General features: G+C 38.9%; 1 pseudogene; it reads left to right on the top strand.

Moving 5' to 3' along the window:
- Positions 1-442: 442 nt before the first annotated feature.
- Positions 443-6,630, top strand: LOC139438250 (4-galactosyl-N-acetylglucosaminide 3-alpha-L-fucosyltransferase 9-like; annotated as a pseudogene).
- Positions 6,631-7,695: the final 1,065 nt, after the last annotated feature.

The raw sequence follows: 7,695 nt of genomic DNA, 5'->3' as shown, positions 1-7,695 counted from the left end.
GCAAAATTCCATCTTCATTCTTTTTTTAAAAGTAATTTTTAAAAGATTTATTTACTTTTATTTTTCCTTCATTTATCCTCCCCCCGTCCCCCTACCATGGCTCTCTCATCTCTGTTCTCATTGTCTGCTCAACTTCTCCGGGAGGCACTGGGAACCAAACCCAGGACCTTCCACATGGGAGGCAAGTACCCAGTGGCCTGCGTCACATCCGTTCCCATTGGCTGCAGCCTCTGCTGGTTTATGGCATCTGCTCATTTAGGCATTTGCTCATAGTGGCTGCGTGGTGTCTAGTGAGGTGGTGCAGTGTCTGCTCATCTTCTTTAGGAGGCACTGGGACCTCCTGAACGTGGGACCTCCGGTGTGGGAGGCAGGCACCCAACTGGTTGAGGCACATCTGCTTCCCCACCGATTTTTAATTGTCTGCTTTGTCCTGGCCTGTTTCATGGCATGTCTGCTTATTTACATCTTCAGTCCGATGCAGTCAGCCAGCCAGTGCTGAAAATGAAAAATTTCTTCTCCACCAAAACTGATTATTTGGATGAAACTATTTCAATCTGACTGTGGCCTCTGGACAGACCTTACAACATACCAAACAATGTTCAATATCCATGGACGTCATCTCACAACCAATCATTCCCTGTTAAACAAGTTTCATGCTGTCTTTATCCACCATTAAGACATCAGTTGGGATCTGACTAATTTACCTCAAGAGGCTAGGCCACCCTTCCAGACATGGATTTGAATGAATTTGGAATCACCAACTCCCCGAAAGAGGGGCACTTTTTCAACCTCATTCGACTTACCACCGTGACTCAGATATCCAAGAGCCTTATCGCTTCTCGATGGTGCGCATGAACCCTTTGCATCTGAAGTGCCGAGCAAAGAGAATTTTGTGTCCTGGGTTGTATGTAACTGGAACACTGAGCATGCCAAGATCAAGAACTACAATGAGATAAGAAAAAGCACGGACATCCATAAGTATGGGCAAGCATTTGGAAAATCTGCGAACAATGAAATTTCTATTCCTACCATACCTACATGCGAATGTTATCTTTCCTTTGAAAACTCAATCCATAAAGATTGCATCACTGGAAAGTTCCATAATGCTTTTCTAGCTGGCTCTGTACCTGTTATACTGGGGTCATCTAGGGAGAACTACAGAATTACATTCCACCTGGTTCATTTATTTATGCGAAAGATTTTACTTCTCTCAATGGGCAAGGAAAGTATCTGAAGTCAATGGAGAGAAACAGTAAGTTATACCTTAGTTAATTTAATTAGAGGAAGGATTTCACAGGGAATCTTCACCAATTTTGGGAAGCACATGCATGCTTGGCTTGTGTCCATGTAGAAAGACATAAAGAATATATGTTCATCAATTGTAACAAGTACGCCACACTAATGAAGGAAACGTTGCAAATGTGGGAGTGTTTGGGGGGGGAGGGAGTAGGGCATATGGGAATCCCTATATTTGTTGCGTAACATTGTGGATCGAACACTTCCTTAAAACAAACAAACGAACAAACAATCTGTTGGTAATTTAGAGAGAAGGTTTTGAGATTCAAGTTTCCCACCATTTTCCACAGTGGGTAAAATATCTTGATGAGAAATGATCCAAGTTTTGAGGATAAGAAGAGATAACATTCTGCTTTTGTGTCACATTTTATCTTTCATAACATGTATATCTTGGTGGAGACTTTTAAGAGTGCAGCATTACTAATGGTTCCGTTTGGTTTTAATTATTCTGTGTACACCATATTATGGGCACTGAAAAATAATTTATTCTTCACTATCATTTTTAAACATTGTTTTTTCATATTTTTGTCGTTTTCTGTAACGTAAGTTTGTGATTTGCTTTCTGTGTTCCTAAATTTTTTTAGAGATTTATTTTATTTATTTCTCTCACCTTCTCTCCCCCCCCCTTCACCCCCCCCGTTGTCTGTTCTCTGTGTTCATTCACTGTGTGTTCTTCTGCGTCCGCTTGCATGGATTATCAGGCGGCCCTGGGAAACTGCGTCTTCTTTTGGTCGCATCATCTTGCTGCTTCAGCTCTCCCGTTTGTGCGACACCACTCCTAGGTGGGCTGCATTTCTTTTCCACAGGGCGGCTATCCTTGCGGGACACACACCTTGTGTGTAGGGCACCCCTGCACGGCACGGGCACTCCTTGTGCACGATGGCACTGTGTGTGGGCCAGCTTACCATCCAGGTCAGGAGGTCCTGGGGATCGAACCCTGGACCCTCCATATGGTAGACAGACACTCTATTAGTTGAGCCATGTCTGCCTCCCTTTGTGTTCCTAAATTCATCAGATGTTTAATAAATTTGGAAGATGAAGGTGCACATATTAAAATACCAGGAAAGAATTTCACTAAATAATATGATCTCTAGTTCCAAGTTTGCATAATGTAACGAATGAAGAACATATTATAATTACGACCCCTTTGACTTCAATGCTGAACAAACAGTTCTGTTTGGTCTATTTTTCAGCTGTTTATCACATTTCTGAAAGCAGAATTAGTCATGTAGTACACGAAAAAGAGATTGAAGCATAACTGTTCTATTCAGAAGGTCATCAGACTTCCCATTTATTTTCAATATGCTGACTGGTGAATATAGTCATTTTAGTCTCTTCATCTTCAGATAAAATGTTTAAGTATTTTTGAAAATCCAATTTACCGAGATTTTTCATACCTGATAAATAATTCAATAATGCTTATGAACAACTAAGGCAGTTCTCTTTCTGATTCTGATAAATCTTGGTAAAGTAGAACAACTTATTCATATAACAAGGAAAAAAAGAGTATCTATAGATACAAATTGCAATTATGAATAGTACCACTTATGTGGTACTATGCTTTTTAACTACACTTTTATTAGGCCCCACTATTTAAAGCAATTTCATTTTACCATATGCAAAAACAAACAGATGTAACATTTGAGCTAAGAGAAGCTAAAAAGAAATTATCATTGAGGTGTCAAAAAAGGAAAAAAGAATGAAAAGGGATCCCTGTCTCACACCCTGTGCAAAAATTACCTCAAGTTGCACAAAGACTTTCTGGGACCACAAAGCTCCTAGAAGATAATGTAGGAAAGTATCTTTGAGATTTTTGTGGCAGGAAATGGTTTCACAAACTTTACAACCACAGCATGAACAAAGAGAGAAAATAGATAAATTGGAACTTCTAATTTTAAAAACTCTATGTTTCAAAAGAGTTTGTCAAGAAAGTGAAAAGGCAGTCTACTCAATGGAAGAAAATCTTTGGGATCTAATATCCAGCATATATAAAGAAATCCTACCACTCAATAATAAACAGGCAAAAACAAAAAACAAAAAAACCGTTGTGCGAAGATGTCAACAGACTAACAGGCAGCACTGAATGCTCTGACAAAAACAATGAAGAAAGAGCCAAAAGCTGCCTGAGGGACTTGATTTGGAGGGTCATCAGATGAGGACAGTACTACACAACTCCCAGGAGTGTGATGGACAGGGAGATCAAGAAGCAGAAACCACTTACCAACGAGTCACCAAGCTCAGGTGGTGGCCCATCCTCCACCCTCAAGATACTAAGCTGGGGTACACCACCTTGCTCACCACAGCCAACTGAGAGGGGAACAGACATCTTCCTCCCTGACAGCTGTTCAAGAAAGAAGGGAGGGGAGGTCGGGGTGCTTTTCTTCAGTGATTTGGGCCAGCAGAGCCAGCTTTCAACACAGCCACACAGGAAAACTGAGACCGAAACTCCTCTGGGAAAAGGTGCACTGACTCGGGCCATCTGCTGGCCAGCCTGGAAATTGCATAGACGGGAACTGTTTGGCTTGCTCTCTGTATGCAACCCTGGGAGAAAATCTACACCCACTAGTTATGTCTCTGGCCTGATTTTGAAAACTTCAGCTGGGCAATTTTAAAGACTGAGAAGAAGTTGAGCCAAATATCAAAGAAGAACTGTGAGAGAAAAAAATAGGCAAGAGAGAAGTTAGCCATCACAGTAAATTAACCAACGTATTCAATGTACCTGTCAAGTATATTTCTTAGAGACTTAAATTTGCGGACTGTTCATATGCCCCTGAGCGCTGAATCCCAGCAGAATAGTGACCAAGTCCTACTCTCCAGTTCTAAGGCTTTCCCTGGCACACAAACAAAACAATGATGATAGACAAGTGCCATTCCAAATAACACAGAGTATCGACAACTGAAAGCAATATAATTCTTTCCATCTTCCCCATAGTATTGACATTCTCTCTCAGCCTGAAAGTGGACATCATCCCAAATCTGTCAAGCTTGAAAAATAAACCTTCATGGGGGGGGAGGGGAAATATAATCATAGACCAAAATAGTTCATTATCTTGTGCCAATGGAAGATCTTGTAACATTGATACAGTCATTCCCAGCGGCTCAGAAGGGAGTGGGAGAGAGAAATGGAGAAAACGTAGGGCATATGTGGGCCAATGCGTTTCCACTGTATGGTTCTACAATGATAGACATACAACATTATGCATTTGTCAAGACTATGGAACCGTACAGCTCAAAGTGTAAACCATACTGTAAACTAGACTTTGGTTAGTCTGTAGTTGGCTCATCAACTGTATTGGTTCATCAACTGTAACAACTGAACCACACTGACTTAAGATGTCAATAATAGGGGAAACTATGTGTGTGGGTGTCCGGGGGGTTGTACGGAAATTCCCTATACTTTCAGGGTATACACTAATATAATTTACTGTACTACACTGCATTAAATTATAGCATAATGACTGTACTATAATATACTGTACTAAATTACAGAATAATTACATTATAATTTCATAATATAAATCTAAAACTTCTCTAAAAATAAAGTTTAAAAACAACTCCAAGCTTTATGTGTTTCAAAGTGCCCATTAGGAAAGTGAAAAGACAACTCTTGGAATAGAACACTTCTACAAATCATATATTTGATAAGGGCCAACTATCTAGAATATTCAAGAAACAGACATCACAATTAACAACCAGGCAAGGAGTCAAGTAGACATTTCTCCAAAGAAAATATACAAACACCCAAGAAGCACATGAAAAGATGTTCAAGGTCATCAGCCTCCAGAGAAATGCAGATTAAAACTTCAGTGCATACTCAGCGCTGTCATGACCAATTTGCTTAAAAAGACCCACTGGTCTGGGGCGATTGGCTGTGATAGTTGCACATGAGAGATTAAGAATTCTGCACCCAAAAACCCTCGATTTTCTTCAGCAAATCCCTAAAAAAGGCAGCATATAAAAATATACAGAACAAATTAAAATGAGAAGTTGGGTATACCTGGGTATTGTTAAAATACAACCAGGTGCTGAAAAATTAGAAGACAAGCTTCAGAGTGGCCAAAGAGAAGAGGTAATTCTTGACGCTGAGTGCAATCGAAGTATGCTGAGAGAAACGATACAGTGGAGATCATGGGAGCCTGTAGTGGAAGAGCCTCACATCAATTAATGGAAATAGTCAGTGTAACCATCATTAAATGACTTTGGTGTGTTGACAGGTAAATGATAGAATTAAATGTTCAGGTATATTATTAAAATGTTTCCATATTGGGGCCATCTGAAAACCAAGAAAACTGTTACAAAACATATTAAGGCACGTATTAAAATTAGTGCTACTCAATATTTATAGTTAACAGGGATTTATGAATCACTTTTTTATTTGTAAAGCTTTCACTCAAAATAAATTATTTCATATGTTATTTCTTTCAACAGACATGCTGGGAAGACTTGAAAGTTAATTGGAAAAATTCCTACACAACTTCAAATCAGAAAACATATTCTAAAGGGGAAGTACCTTTAACTGGTATTTTATCTTTAACATATCTTTTTAAAAAATTATCCTAGAAAAAAGAAACTTATTTACTATTATTGTATAACCAAACATATAAATCACTGCTTGAAGTGTTAAGAGTGAAGATCAAATGTGATGGAATAGTGAAGGAAGCAGGTGATAAAGTTTTCAGTTATGGTTAAACTCCTTGACTCTGTATGTCAAGTAAAATTTAAATATATGACTATACACTAATTAAGAACCCATGGTAGTTGTGATTTTCCTTTAGCCTATTTTTGAATTACTTACTCTATTTACTCAGTTTTCATATTGTTCATTTTATTATATCTTTACTATAGTACATTAGAAAATCTTCATCAAATTAGAATTCATTGTACGGTAAAATAAATTGTTTCAGTACTCGAAAGAATGATTTCTTACTGTGCAGGGGTAGTTGGAAAAGTTTTCCCTTTTTTACCATTTAAGAAGATTAACTTTCTGGTCCTTAGCCCTTTTTTTAAATCAACCCAACTGCATTACGATACTGGTAGAATTTTTATTAAAAGGAGACATGAAGAATTCCTAAAGATTTTCTCTGCTTCTTAGCATCGTCTGTTACTCAATCCTTTTTATTTTCTGATTTCCAGGATTCAAATTCCCTGCCATGTCATCTGAAGAAGGGACTCTCTTTATGGGAGGGCTTAATTTCAATGCCAATGAAGCAGGCATTTGAAGACCACTTCAGCAGCTGTGGCCTTATCTCTGACGTGCTCATCGTCAAGGGCCGGGAGACTCAGCAGTCCTGGAGTTTTGGCTTCATCACCTTCACCAACTCAGAGCGTGCCTGAGATGCCATGCAAACCATGAACGGAGAGTCCCTGGATGACCACCAGATCCGTGTGGACCATGTGGGCATGTCAGCCCGAGAACCAGAGGAGATACATTTGGGGTCATGGGCATGGTTGCAGCTAATATAGAGGTGTTAGGGACCAGGATATGGGAGCAGCCAGCATGACAGTCAGGGAATCCAGTGGTGAAAGATGGACTGTAGTTAACAGGACAAATATGAAAACATTCTCTTGTGAACAATAACAAATGTGTAATACTTATACAGGGAATTAATAATTAATAATTGGGTGGGTGGAAGGAAAATACACCAAATTTAAGATATGGAATATAGTTAGCTGATCTATTCTGATGATACTATTTCATAGTTTGGAACAAACGTTTCACAATACCGCAAGGTTTTGGTGGTGGAATGATGTATGGAAGCCCTGTATGATGATATGTTTGTTTATTTTATAAATTCACAACTTTAACTGTACACTTATTGTTTATGTACGTTCATTTATGAATGATATACTTCACTAAAATTTTATTTTAAAAAATTTTGGATATGCCAGCCCAACCCACACACCAAGTCTTCATTCTGTGTTAATTGTAGATTAAAAGAGTTATTTATTCCAACCTCTAGACTTTATCAAATATACGATTTGAAGAGATTTTCTCTCATTCAGTAGAGAAAATCTTTTCCCTCTTTCCCCCCAATTTTTGCAAAGATTGTGTCCTTGTCCTGTGTGGTCACTTAAGTCTCAATTCTATTGTCCTAGACCTGGCAGCCTTAACCAGCCAAAATTACATAAAGGTTGAACATCCTATCAAGGGGAATTGCTAGCAGACTCCCTCTTTCCATGTTTTTATTTGACCTTATTCAATCATCTCATAAGCCAGGTATTGTAAATATCAGTCTCACACTTCTTGAGGATGAAGACCATCTGTGACACCCAGGAGAAAAATTATGGTCTTAAACTAATCCATCCCCATGGGTGTGGGGCCCTTTGCACCAGATTCAGTTAAGGGGCCTTTGATTAGATTGATAAGATCAATTTGGGGTTTCTGATTGGACTATGTCA

Source organism: Dasypus novemcinctus, chromosome Y (genome assembly GCF_030445035.2).
Source record: "Dasypus novemcinctus isolate mDasNov1 chromosome Y, mDasNov1.1.hap2, whole genome shotgun sequence".
Taxonomy (NCBI): Eukaryota; Metazoa; Chordata; class Mammalia; order Cingulata; family Dasypodidae; genus Dasypus; species Dasypus novemcinctus.
Note: the sequence above shows the minus strand (reverse complement) of the source record. Positions and strands in the feature narration are given on the sequence as shown.